The sequence below is a fragment of the Phyllobates terribilis genome, unplaced genomic scaffold, assembly GCF_046119375.1.
Source record: "Phyllobates terribilis strain yellow unplaced genomic scaffold, ASM4611937v1 Scaffold_2__4_contigs__length_985480577, whole genome shotgun sequence".
NCBI lineage: Eukaryota > Metazoa > Chordata > Amphibia > Anura > Dendrobatidae > Phyllobates > Phyllobates terribilis.
Genome location: NW_027362762.1, coordinates 693,700,493 through 693,714,643, shown reverse-complemented (window position 1 = coordinate 693,714,643; position 14,151 = coordinate 693,700,493). Strand labels below are relative to the sequence as shown.

The 14,151-nt window shown below is 42.8% G+C and overlaps 1 protein-coding gene across 1 annotated transcript in view; it reads left to right on the top strand.

Moving 5' to 3' along the window:
• Positions 1–848: 848 nt before the first annotated feature.
• IRF6 (interferon regulatory factor 6) overlaps positions 849–14,151 on the top strand; it is a 35,673-nt gene continuing 22,370 nt past the window's right edge. The window contains exon 1 of the mRNA XM_073667097.1: positions 849–1,124. The gene's annotated coding sequence lies outside the window, so the exon portion shown is untranslated. The remainder of the gene's footprint in view (positions 1,125–14,151) is intronic.

Sequence of the window (14,151 nt, the reverse complement as noted above, 5' to 3'; positions counted from 1 at the left end):
GCATGTGGGAGGACATACAAACTCCTTGCAAATGTTGTCCTTGGTGGGATTAGAACCCAGGACCCCAGCAATGCAAGGCAGCAGTGCTAACCACTGAGCCACCGTTTTGACCTAATAAAAGATTAAACAGTGTCTACTACACTACTGAGTCCAGCTAAAAAGATGGGCACCATCAGATAAAGGGTCAAACATAGCCTACACTACTGACCCCAGCTAAGGGGTCAAACATAGCCTACACTACTGACCCCAGCTAAGGGGTCAAACATAGCCTACACTACTGACCCCAGCTAAGGGGTCAAACATAGCCTGCTACACCGACCAACCACCTTACTGGTCTACTCTCCGCCTTCTACCACCAGGTAATTTTAAACCAATCCCCTCTTCTTCTTTATGTGCATCGCCCCAACAATTTAACTTAGCCCTCTCTTCCTCCTAACCAGGGAAGAACCACTATCCAGGACCATTCTCTCATTGGTGACATCCATTTTCTCCCAGAAGAGGAACACCTACTCCTCCATCAGTGCCTCCAAATACTGGTTCTCCTCTGGATTGACTCTCTCGTTTTTTACCAAATAAATTGCTATATATTTTTATAAATCTTTACTGTCTTCTTTTACGCCTAGGTCCAGCGCAAATTTCAGTTTGACTTTACTAGTTTCCAGCAATGCCCTGCTAGATGCCCTCAGCTTTACCAGGCAATAATCAGCCACAAATCACATCCTGGCACCGGGCTATTGAGGAGCAAACAATGAGTGCACACCTGACAGTGAGGTGTGCAGTCGCCATCACAGCGGCAGAGACACCACCTGCAGGCTCATTTCCACACAGTGGAGGGGAGCGGTGCCGCCTGCTGAGCGCTGCGCTCTGCCCTGACTCATGCTGCGAGGAACAAGCGGCTGGCAGCACAGGCCGCCTCACTGCTAGGTGTGTCCTGTAGCCCTGAGCCAAGTGACGTCAGCCATACCTGAGCCAGGCGGCCGGCAGGAAGGGGAGCGCACTCATTAGCACAGGAATAGCAAGGAGGAGGCAGAAGGGGGTCGAATCCGGGGGGCTTCTCATTGATTCCCCAGTGCCAGCACAGCGCTCACAGCCGGAGATCTGCACTGTGGAGGCGGCAGGTGGAGGTAAGACTCGGCATTTCCTGCTTGCTCCAGTTTCTACTCTGCTGGGATCGCCCCCGTGTTACCGATCAGCTGCCATATGCATTTCAGTGCAACTTCTGATCGTTACATTGTTTACTGTTCGGACGTTCTATTGATTACAGTCAGGTGTTCTGTCCTCAGGTCACGTGCTGGATGGACGGTGTCCCAACATCGGTTCTGTCTGCGCAGCACTTGTTTATTATGTCTATCCGTATAGTATAAAATCCATCTAGTATTGTGCTTATAGTATAACATACACATAGTGCTATGCTTATAATATACACATAGTACTGTTTATAATATACCATATAGTATTGTGCTTATAATATCCATATAGTACTGTGCTTATAGTGTTGTCTTTATAGTATAATACACATGCTTATAAAATAAATATAATTTGTGCATATAGTCTAATATCCATATAGTGTGCTTATAGTATACATATAGTATTGTGCTTATAGTATATTCTGTAGTGTAGGTTTGTGCTTATATAATACCCATATAGTGTTGTGCTTATAACACAATATACATATATAGTATATTCTGTAGTGGTGGGGTGACGTGTTACTTTCATCACTTATCATGTATTATTTTAGCCTTTATGCTGACTGGGAAAGTAGGAGCCTAACTTTACTATCATGTCAGCTTGTAAAATAAGTCTCCTCTTGGCCATGGGCTTTCACTGGCCAATTGTAAATTTTCCATTTCTCTTTGGATTGGGATTACTTCCAGTAAGGCAGTTAGGCCATGTTCACATGTTGAGTATTTGGTGAGGTTTTTACATCCAGTATTTGTAAGCCAAAGCCAGGAGTGGGTGATAAATACAGAAGTGGTGACGTGTTTCTGTTATACTTTTCCCCTGATTGTTCCTCACCACGTTTTGGCTTACAAATACTGAGGTAAAATACTGACCAAATACTGAACGTGGCCACTGAAACTATAACTATTTTTTATTGGGATTAAATATTTCCCCTTAGCGCCATCTTGGTGGTGTTTACTGATGGCAACAATCTCCTTTTTGTTTAAGTTTGGGGAATCTCTTCACCACAAAAGTTTGAGACTTTGTTTTTACCAAACACTCTGCTGGTGTGGAGTACTGGGAACTTGGCAGTGGCTATAGTGTTTATTCACACAACCGTTCCATACAGAAGCCTGTAGGGTCAGACTGTGTGCACAGAGCTGAATGTATGTATGTGTATGCAGTGTGCAAAAAAACCCAGTCCATATACCACGGACCATGTGGCAAAGGAACATTTTACAACAACTAGTTTGGCAAATCGACTAGAGAGTCTTAAAATGCACCAAATGTTAACAGTGGCCTATGTTGGGTGATAGTCTAAAAATGCACCAAATTAATTTTATTAGCTAACTTTTGGGGTATGTTCACACTGAGTTATTTTTTAAGACATTTTGGAGCAGAAACTCTCAGATCAAAATGTGTGGGGTTTTTTTTTAGAGCGTTTCAGCTCCAAAAACTCAGTGTGAGCGCACCCTGCGGCTATGTGCAAGTTTTCGTAGCAGAAACTCCACGTTTTTAGGAGTTTTGAGGTTTGGAGAGTTTCTGCTCATAAAACTCATAAAAAAAGCTCTGTGCACATAGCCTTAGTTCCATCTTTTATTTCCATATAACTGTCACAAGTCTGTAGTAAATATGAAGCATTTTGCTAACTTGCCTAGTCTGGATTCCCACATACAAGTATGGACTGCAATGTCCGGAACTGCCACCACGGGTCCCCTGAACAAAACTCAACAACCTTAGGGCCGGAGCAGATGAGTGTATTTTCAGTCCGAGTGCGATCCGAAAAAACATCGGACAACACTCGGACCAATGTTATTCTATGGGTCGTGCACATCTCCAACTCTTTTCCTTAGGCCACGTTCACATGTTCAGTATTTGGTCAGTTTTTACCTCAGTATTTGTAAGCCAAAATCAGGAGTGGAACAATTGGAGGAAAAGTATAAGGCTATGTGCCCACAATGCAGAAATGCTCCGGATTTTTTCCTGAGCGTTTCTGCATCTCCCTGGCAGAAAAATCGCATGCGGATTGTACATGTGGATTGTACATGTGGATTGTACATGCGGATTGTACATGCGGATTGTACATGCGGATTGTACATGCGTTTTTCCTGCCAGGGACAAGCGGAAGTGAAGCGTTCTTCACATGCATTTCCGCATGCGGGTTGTCAAGCGCTTTCCAAGCGATTTTAGCATCACTTGGAAAGAGCTTGACAACTTGGTCACACTATATAAATCCATGCAACCGGCATGGATGTATATAGTGTGACCGAAAGAATGGTAAAAAATAAATATTATACTTACCTTCTGATGGCCACCGGTGTCCTTGTCTCGGCTTGCCGGCAGCTCGCGATAGATTAAAGGGCCTGCCGACGTCAGCGATCGTGTGACCTGTCACATGACTAAATGACGTCATAGCAGGTCCTTTTTGTCCACCTTGAGCTGCCAGCAAGCCAGGACGCATCGGATGAAGACACCGGGGGCCATCAGAAGGTAAGTATAATGTATATTTTTTATTTTATTCTTTTTTTTACAGGTACTATGGTACCCGGGTCCAGAGGAGAGTCTCCTCTTCTCCAGACCCGGGTACCATCCGCACATTGAAACGCTTGGATTCCGCATCTACAGATCCAGTGATGCGGAATCCAAGCGATTCAATGCAAGTTAATGGCGGCGAAAACGCAGCGCTTCCGCAAAATAATTGGTAGTGCTGCGGATTATTCCGCAATGATAATCCGCAGTGGAAATTTCCGCAGCATGTGCACAGCACATGCGGATTATCATTGGGGAACATGGCAGGCCTTCTACCAAGCGTTTTTTAAGCGTTTCTGCAGCGGAATTGCCGCTGCGGAAATGCTTAAAAAACGCATAGTGGGCACACAGCCTAATAGAAACACGTCACCACTTCTGTATTTATCACCCACTCCTGGTTTTGGGTTACAAATACTGAGGTAAAAAACTGACCAAATACTGAATGTGTGAATGTGACCTTAAAAGTACCAGGGGCGTACATACAAATCATGAGGCACCATGGCAGAAGTCTGTGATCAATCTCTGATTAGTGTCATTTGCATAATTGCTCAATTCTCTAGAATGAGAGAATTTACTGTCGTTTACACCTGCCCTTATAAGCATGTATAAGGCCCCCTTCACACGTCTGTGTGGCACACATACCGGAGACGCATACACACGCACACCCATTATAATTTATGGGGTTGCATACACGTACCGTGTGACCCACACGTACACGTGTTCGTTTTTGTTCCACAGCATGGATGACAATACGTACCGCACATAAGTGACATAAGTGTGACATCTGTGCGTCGTCCCTGCCGGAATAAAAATGAAAGATTTTTATGTGTTTAAAGATGTGCAAAAATAGAGCTAGATAAATAGATATCTGTGAGATGTATAATTAATGTCTTGCGTGTGTAGTTTACTGTACATGGCTTAACCAAATAAATGAAAAAAAAAAATGTCTTGGGGTTCCCCCTACTTTTCGTAACCAGCAAAGGTAAAGCAGACAGCTGAGAGCTGATATTATCAGGCTGGGAAGGTCCAAGGATATTGTGCCCTTCCCAGCCTAAAAATACCAGCCCACAGCTGCCCCAGAAGTGTCACATCACGTTAAATGCGCCAATTCTGGCGCTTCGCCTCGGTTCTTTCCGACTGCCCTGGTGCGTTGACAATTGGGGTAATGGGGCTTGGGGTTGATGTCAACTGTGTTTTTGAACAATTCATAGCTGACATCAAGCCTGGTGTTTGTAATGGAGAGGTGTCTATCAGTAATAAAAAGAAGAAACACACAAAAATATTTTATTTATTTAAAAAAAACACTCCCAAACTCTTTCCCTGGTTCATCAATTTATTTAAAAAAAAAAATACATGCAGGTCCAGTAGTGGAAACCTGAAGAACATAAAAAGAGAGAGAGAGAAAAACAAGACACTGTCCCTCTTCACCACCAATTTATTATAAGAAAAAAAAGTTTTACGCACATATGACGTAGTCCAGCGCTTCCCACAACGTTCCTCGAATGCGGCTCACACTGCGCTCAATGAGGCCCAATGACTGTGAAGAGCAGAATATTACTGACATCACCGCTCTTCACAGTTGCCGGGCCTCGTGGAGCGCAGCAGAGCTGAATTCTGGGAATGTCGTAGGAAACGCTGAACTACGTCGAACCTCTGTGGGAACTTTTTTTTATAATTGGTGAACTAGGGAAAGAGTTGGGGAGTGTGTTTTGTTTTTTCTTATTCTTTTTATTACTGGGTTAGTAATGGGGGTGTCTGATATAACAAACCATACACCTTCCAAATGTGGGGGTCCCGCATAATTTTTTTTTTCATTTATTTATGTATTTATTAGGTTAACCCTCAACTGGTGAGGTGGGGTTTGCCACACCCCAGGGAATTTTTGTTCGGCTGCCATTCATTGAAAAATGCTGGTATGAGGATACGTGTCTCACTAGCTTCCGTCCATTTGTGGGTGTCAAAAATTTGTTATACTCATGTGTAATCAATTGCCAATAAGAAAACGATTAAAACAAACGTGATCTTTACATTTTCTGTAAAAATAAGAGATTTCTAAACACTGGGGTATAGGAAACCCCACATCACCAGTTGCGTGACAAAAACCCCACCTCACCAGTTGAGGGTTAATACATGAACAGTAAACTACACACACAAGGCACTACTAGATATCCATGAGATATATCTATTTATCTCTCACTGTGCACATCTTTAACACCTAAAAATCTGCAATTTCTCTTTTGCATTCTATTCCGGTACATGTTACAAGGACAGCACTTGGATGGTACACACGGACAGCCAACAGAGAACCTCACGGATATTGAAAATGGACCTTCTCAAGTATACTTTTTTTATGCAGGCGTGTGAATGGGGCCTAAGGGTGTTGATTTCAGGTCAGGAGACCTGTGACTGGTCCGGACATCACAGTCCTTACTTGGACCATGAAAGTCCGGCCTCAGCTCACCCAAAAAGTGTCCAAAAACCCTAATGTGGCACAGGGCTTGTACATCAGAATTCTCATGCTTTCATGTTTTTTTGTTAGTAAATCTCCCTCCCCCCCACGCAGGTTTATATACAGTTCTTTACACATATGAGTAATGCATGGTTATAAATAAGGGGTCCATTCATCAAACAGTTTGCGTCAAAAATCACAATTCAGCAAAAATGTTCTAACTTTTAGGCCCCCGCTTCATCAAAGTGTTTACACTTAAAATTTTGCAACTTTTGGCGTTTTCACCAACATGGGCAGAGCTGGGAGTAGATTGGATGTGACTATTTTCACATCAAATTCATTAAAAGCGGTAGCGTTTATTATGCTAGAGATGTAGCTCGACTGGAGTAACGTTTCCGACTAGGCGTACGGTGGCGCTCACTACTGATAGGATGCACCAAATTCGTTAAGTTGCTTGCACCTCTTAATGAATTCAGCGCATCTTATTCTTCCATGCCCCTCATTAAAGGGGTTCTCCACTACTAGGACATCCCCTTTTTGATCTTAATGGTTGGCCCCGATAAAATGAAAAAAAAAACTATATTGACCTCCCGTGCCGTTCCACTCGCGGTCCCGGGGTTCTGATGTGGTGGAATAACACATGGTGCCCGGCGCCCAATCAGCGCTGGCGTCACTGTCTCCGCCTTCGTACGGATTGAACATGAAGAGTAAGTCAGAGATCAGCCGCAGCCTGGACTTCCTCTTATGTTCAATCCGTACGAAGGCGGAGCCAGTGATGCCAGTGTTGATTGGGCGCCGGGCACCACGTGTCATTCCACCGCACTAGAGCCCCGGGACCGTGAGTGCCGACACTGCTGGAACAGCGCCAGCACGGGAGGTGATAATAGGATATTTTATTTCATCAGGGCCAAACATTTAGATGAAGAAGGGGTTGTCCTAGTAGTGGACAACCCCTTTACGACTGGTGTATGAAATGTCAGTCTTGATGAATTGGGCCCTAGGCATAAAAATACTAACTCCAGAGCTTAGTGAAATGGGACACGGCTAGACACAGACAATATTTCGTTATAACTTACACCACAAAAATAACATAAGTAACCACAGAAATGAACTGGAGGACATTTCTGATGCCGGCACTTGGCAGCTGATAGATGCACCACATTCACTAAGAGAGGCACACGCCTTAATGAATGTCCCTTCTTACTCCAGCGCATCCCGGATCAAGACGGGAAAGCCAAACGTCCATCTTGATGAATTGACCAAAGAAACATGTCCTCGGAGATGATGGTGAAATTAGTTTTGTGCTACATTGGATAAACAAACTGCATGAATTAGCAATTACAATACTTGTTTTAATATTTTTATCTTGTGTCACTTGACATTTGGTTATGTAAATAGTGCAGGACCATAAAGTTTAGCCATGGATGAATTATGGTGTGCCGTGCGTCATTCACAGGATCCATGAGATGAAATGGTGACTGCAGTGTTTTTTTTTATGTGGCGGCTTATGCCACGTGATGCATGTCACAGCACTTCACCAAGTCCACTTATGTTCTGTTACTTTTTTTTACCACTAAAGCAAATGGAAACTTTTCTTTGAGGTCTACATAGTCCAGCTGTTCTGCAACAGGGTTAGGATATTCCATGTGCAGATTAAAAGGGGCATTCCAGATTTTTTTATTTTTTTTATTTAATGCGTTAATCTTTTGCTATGTGTCCCTCAGACATGTTGGGAAGTCATTTTAGCAAACTGCTTATTTATACATGAAAACTGAAATACAATCTAAGGTCCCCTTAACATATCTGTGTTTGCAGTGTGTGGTATAGGTTTTTCAAAAATCCCACACATACCCATTATAACCTATTCCGCTATGCACATGTCCATGTAAACCAAACGGAGACATGTCTGTTTTTTTCGGGAGGTTTCCACCTGGAACCCATCTGAAAAAGCGATAAAAAGAATGACTTTCTGCACATATGTTCAGTCTTTTTGAGCTTCTTTTAACCACTTCAGAGTTGAAAAGCCAGGCAGTGGCTAAAATAAGTGACCTGTCCATTCTTCTGGCGGCTTCTGTTTGGAAGACGCTCTCTATACTGCAAAACCAACATAAAAGATGCTAAAGAAGACTCTTCAGGAAAAACACCACTGACATTTTCCTGAAGCATTTTCCTATAGTGAAAATTCAGTAGGTACACTAGCATCTATAAGTGGTCATGTACAAATACCCACAGCTCCACTATCAGTATTTGGTCAGTATTTTTTCTCAGGAGTGGGAGCCAAAACCACGTGAGGAACAATCCGAGAAAAGGTATAATAGAAACAAGTCACCAATTCTGCATTTATCACCCACTCCTGGTTTTGGCTCCCACTCCTGAGAAAAAATACTGTCCAAATACTGATAGTGGGTCCGTGGCCTAAAGACCCCGTCACACTTAGCGACGCTGCAATGATCCCGACAGGATCGTTGCTGCGTCGCTATGTGGTCGCTGGTGAGCTGTCAAACAGGCAGGCTCACCAACGATCAGGGGAGCAGCGACATCGTGGAAAGAATCTTTCCACGATGTCCTGCTCCTGGTTACCAGCCTGCTGAAGCAGGAGCAGGCTGGTAACCATGATAAACATCGGGTTACTAGGGGCACACGCGCACCTAGTAACCTGTTGTTTATCATGGTTACCACTCTGCTACAGTGAGCGGGAGGTTACCGCTCACTTTAGCAGGCTCGTAACCATGATAAACAACGGGTTACTTGGTGCGCGTGTGCCCCTAGTAACCCGATGTTTATCATGGTTACCAGCCTGATCGCTGGTCACACACAGCGATGTGTGCTGACCAGCGGGAGGGCAACGACCAAAAAATGGTCCAGGACACTTCGCTGTCGGCTACAGGCTCTACCGTAGGGACGGGCTGCACCTCAATGGGGAGGGTGCAGCGGTGCTGGGGAAGAAGATGGCTAATAGGTTGGAGGAGTTTTTAAACTAGAGACGGGCGGGGGGAACCAAGGAAATAGGTGGGATGTGAGGCAAGCAAGGGGGAAGGGGAGAAGTGAATATAATGAGGGTGGAGAGGGGGGTGGGGATAGTACAGTTAGATCGTTAGAGAAGAATAGGATGCTAAATAACCCCAAAGTTTTATCTTGCATGCTGACCAACGCAAGAAGCCTGACCAATAAGGCGGATGAGCTGCGGGCGCTTATATCGGAGGAGAGGTATGACATCGTAGGTATAACAGAGACTTGGCTAGACGATAGCTACGACTGGGCGGTAAATTTAACAGATTATAGTTTATTTAGAAGGGACCGGAAACAGGGGAAGGGCGGAGGAGTCTGCTTATATGTAAGGTCACGTCTAAAGCCCAGACTAAGGGAAGATATAGGAGAGGGAGAAGAGGGGGTCGAGTCCATGTGGGTAGAGATAGAGGGGGCAAAAAATAATAATAAAATATTACTGGGGGGTCTGCTATAAGCCACCTAATATAACAGAGGAGAATGAGAAACTGCTATTAGGACAAATAGACAAAGTAGCAAAACATAATGAGGTGATTGTAATGGGGGACTTCAACTACCCGGATATTGACTGGGAAACAGAAACCTGTAGATCGCAGAAAGGAAAAAGGTTCTTGACAAATATCAAGGATAATTATCTCTCCCAACTAGTGCAGGAACCAACGAGAGGGAAGGCAGTGTTGGACTTAATATTGACTAATAGGCCTGATAGAATAACTGAGGTACAGATAGGGGGGCACCTAGGTAATAGCGATCATAATATTATCAATTTCAAAATGCCCTTCAGTAGGGTTATCAATAAGGGAACAACAAAAACATTAAACTTTAGGAGGACGAAGTTTGATCAGCTGAAAGAAAACCTTCAACTTATAGACTGGGACAAAGTTCTTAATCAAGGAAATACGAATAGTAAATGGGAAACCTTCAAAAGAATTCTGAATACTCCGTGCGAGAGGTATATACCGTATGGGAATAAAAGGGCCAGAAATAAGAGGAAACCAATATGGTTGAATAAGAATGTAAAAGGGGCGTTAAATAGCAAAAAAGAGGCATTCAAGAGATTAAAACAGGAAAACAGTAAGGAGGCACTAATGTGTTACAAGGAAAAAACGAGAACCTGCAAAAAACAAATAAAAATAGCAAAGGAGGAAACAGAGAAACGTATTGCTAGGGAAAGTAGATCAAATCCCAAACTGTTCTTTACGTATATAAATAGTAAAAGGATTAAATCGAATAATATTGGACCGATAAAAAGTGATGAAGGCAAAATCATAGAGAAAGATGAGGATAAAGCTAATCTATTAAATAAATTTTTTTCGTCAACTTTCACAAAAGAAAAAGAACTAACAGGCGAAATGAGAAGTGACAAACTTAATCCTCCACTAAGTATGACTAATCTAACCCAAGCTGGGGTACAGAAACGCCTCAGTAACATTAAAATAAACAAATCACCAGGACCTGATGGCATACACCCACGGGTACTAAGGGAACTAAGTAATGTGATAGCCAGACCGTTATATCTTATATTTAAGGACTCTGTTGAGACTGGGTCTGTACCACTTGATTGGCGACAGGCGAATGTAGTGCCAATATTCAAAAAGGGAGCAAAAAGTAACACCGGAAACTATCGGCCGGTGAGTCTGACGTCCGTTGTGGGCAAAATTTTTGAAGGCTTTATTAATGAGGCAATCATGGAGCATCTTGATGCTAATAATTTATTAACCCCGAACCAACATGGATTCATGAGGAATCGCTCCTGCCAAACAAACCTGATTGACTTCTACGAGGAGGTTAGCTCTCGAGTAGATCAGGGGGAACCAGTGGATGTCGTGTATCTCGACTTCTCAAAAGCGTTCGATAGCGTGCCACATAATAATATAAAAACTAGGACTATTCAGCCTGGAAAAGAGAAGGTTGAGGGGGGACATAATAAATGTGTACAAATATGTTAGGGGACAGTATAGAGATCTTGCCCGGGATTTGTTCAAAAGGAGGGATATTATGGTAACAAGAGGGCACTCACTAAGACTGGAAGAGAAAAGCACCAGCATAGGAAGGGGTTCTTTACGGTAAGAGCAGTGAGAATATGGAATTCACTCAGTGAGGAGACGGTAATGTCGGATTCACTAAACCAGTTCAAGCGGGGACTGGATTCTTTTCTAGATACCAGGCAGATTTCTGCATATACTTAAAAATAGAATAAAATAGTAGGTTGATACAGGGATTTATTCTGACTGCTGGTTTCAGAGTCGGGAGGGAATTTTTCCTCAGGTGAAGATTGGCTAAATCATTTGGGGTTTTTGCCCTCCTCTGGATCAACTTTAGCAATTACAGAACTAACAGGTCGAACTTGATGGACGCAAGTCTTTATTCGGCTTTACTAACTATGTAACTATGTAACTTTGCAGCGATCAGCGACCTCACAGCAGGGGCCTGATCGTTGCAAAGTGTCACACATAGCGACATCACTGGTGAGGTCGATGTTGCGTCACCAAAACCGTGACACAGCAGCGATCTCTCTATGTGAGATGGTGGCTTTAGGCCGAATTCAGATGACCGTGATCTATGGACTGGCCACGGGTCTCCCGATCCGAACTCAACAGCCTCATAAGTATATATGTGACTTTTGAGTTTGGGTTGAGAGACTTGCAGCCAGTTTGTTCATCAAGGACCATTGTTTCACAGAAGTCTGAATTTGGGCTTAGGATGTGAATAAGGGCCAATAGGCCACAATGAAGCCTGCTGTGATGGAATAAATGAATCTGCATTTGTATTGCCAACTTTGTTTTACAGTTTAGACCAAACCTGTTATGCAAAAATTGCATCTGAAACCACAACATGACCACAATGTGGGAACACAGCCTTGACACAAAGTACATGCTGACGTCTTCCTCACAACATATTACTACCCTAGTTATACAAGTTTTCTGTATTTTTGTATGTCCTGCAAGAAAATTAATACGGGCACAAAAACCCAGATATGGCTGAGGTAGCGTGTCATTTTTAAAACAAAATGTGGAACACATGGTGTTTGGCTTTAATAATGTTTCACTTCTCAGTAGAATATTACTTCCTAGTAATGCTCATCCTTAGCGATCCCCCGGGGCTCCTGTTTCTACCCTTACTGGTTTCCACTTCCTGGTTCCCTTTCGTCACACTGGAAATTCCCTCTCAACCAGTCAATGACTGCATTGGTGACCTGACTCAGCAAATGACTGGCTGAGAAGGCATTCCCTGTGTGTGAACATGGACCAGGAAGCAGATACCCGCAGGGAGAGAGTAACTGGCAGAATTGGAGAATTAATTTAATTTTTTAGAAATAAATTGTATCCCCTTTAAACCCCGTTTTAAGCTTGTATACAAAGCTTCCTATCTGCATTAAAGACCAAATTTCTATAGTCTATTAGTCAAGAACTGTATGTTTTTCCTATTATTATTAATTTGAGGGTTTGGGTTATTGAAGTGCAGTAAATACCGTTAATTGCAGGTTTCCTTCAATCTACTACTTGGAAACATCAAAGGACATTGGGGGTGTACTTCTCAACCTTTCATCTGTTCCATAGAACTTTGCATTCTGGAACCTGCATTTCATATGTTTCCAAAAGTCACATGCTTCTGTTAATAGCTAATGTGCGACCCCATACATATATATATGTGTGTGTGTGTGATGGAGACCTTTTTATAGGAGTGTGTCTAAAAAATGTAGTTATTTATTTTTTTTAGACAAACTCCTATAAAGGTCCCCATACATATTAGATATGTAACGGCCATATGATTGTTTGACTGACGACTATCTCTACCGAATCTACCATACCAGGAACGCTCAGCTCCGCCGAGCACTCCTGTGTTTTCTAAGAGAGTCACCACTACTCTCCGAAGACCTTGGCTTATCTCCAGGTAGAACTAAAGGATCAACACCTGAAATTCAGTAAGCCGGATCCTTCAGGCACCCATACTTATCAGACGGTCATCCAATATCGGCGGGTTATGACCACAACAATGTGTATGGGGCCCTTAATATTTCTGGTAAACTAGATGAAATATTTGTTTCAGTGGTTTCTACTCTATAGCTTATTTTAAAAAAAATCAAAACAAGGATCTTGCCTATTGAATCTGCTTTTTGTCCTGTGTAAAATTTTGTCAAGTTGCATGTTAATGAAATTTTATGAGTTTGAAAGGCAGTGTTCAATTAAAGGAACTACACTTCAGTATCAGTAACAGTCCATCTACACGACTAGCGATTGTTGATTAAGAAATAGACCTCTTTTTTGTAATCTTGCACAAATCCTTTAAATTGAAACAGTCGAAAAAGATATTGTAACCTCTGATCGGATCTGCAGTAAACTCCTGTGGTAGGAACGGGTCCTACTTTTATGACTATTGGGACACCAGGGGTCCTTTGACACTGTTTTGCTGATTTAGGCCAGTGCTGTCCCTATACAAGTCAATGAAGAGGTGGCCACTTTTCTATTGCTGTAAATGGAAGTTCCAGAAACAAATGAGAGCAGCTTGCTCAATAGACTTCCCTTTAACCTGGCTAAGCAGCCATGTGTTTAGGAAAAGGGGGGCAGGAGAGATGGCAGAATACTTTTTCAGGTAATTGGTGGGGAAAGGTTGAACTTGATGGACCTAGGTCTTTTTTTCAAGCTATGTGACCGCTATCTAAGGTTACATAGTTACCTTAGATGGTGTCTAAAACACCTTTTAGAGACTCTCTAAAGTGACACAGAAGAACTTGTCTGGTATTTGATGCCTTCTTAGACCGGTTTGATGGGTGAGAGGCCAAAGTCATCTAATAGATGTTCTGGAATTCATGACCCAGCTAAATATTTGTTCAGTGACAAAGATGAAAGGCAGCAGTAAATTATTGAGCTACATTAGCTGAAGCAGAATTAATCAGGAAGAGACGTACATTATCTCTTAATAACCTATTCTTAGTTGACCTTGATTGCTCTTTGCATTCCTATGAAGGAATTCTGTCTCCACAAGACATTAAATAGTAGGTTTAC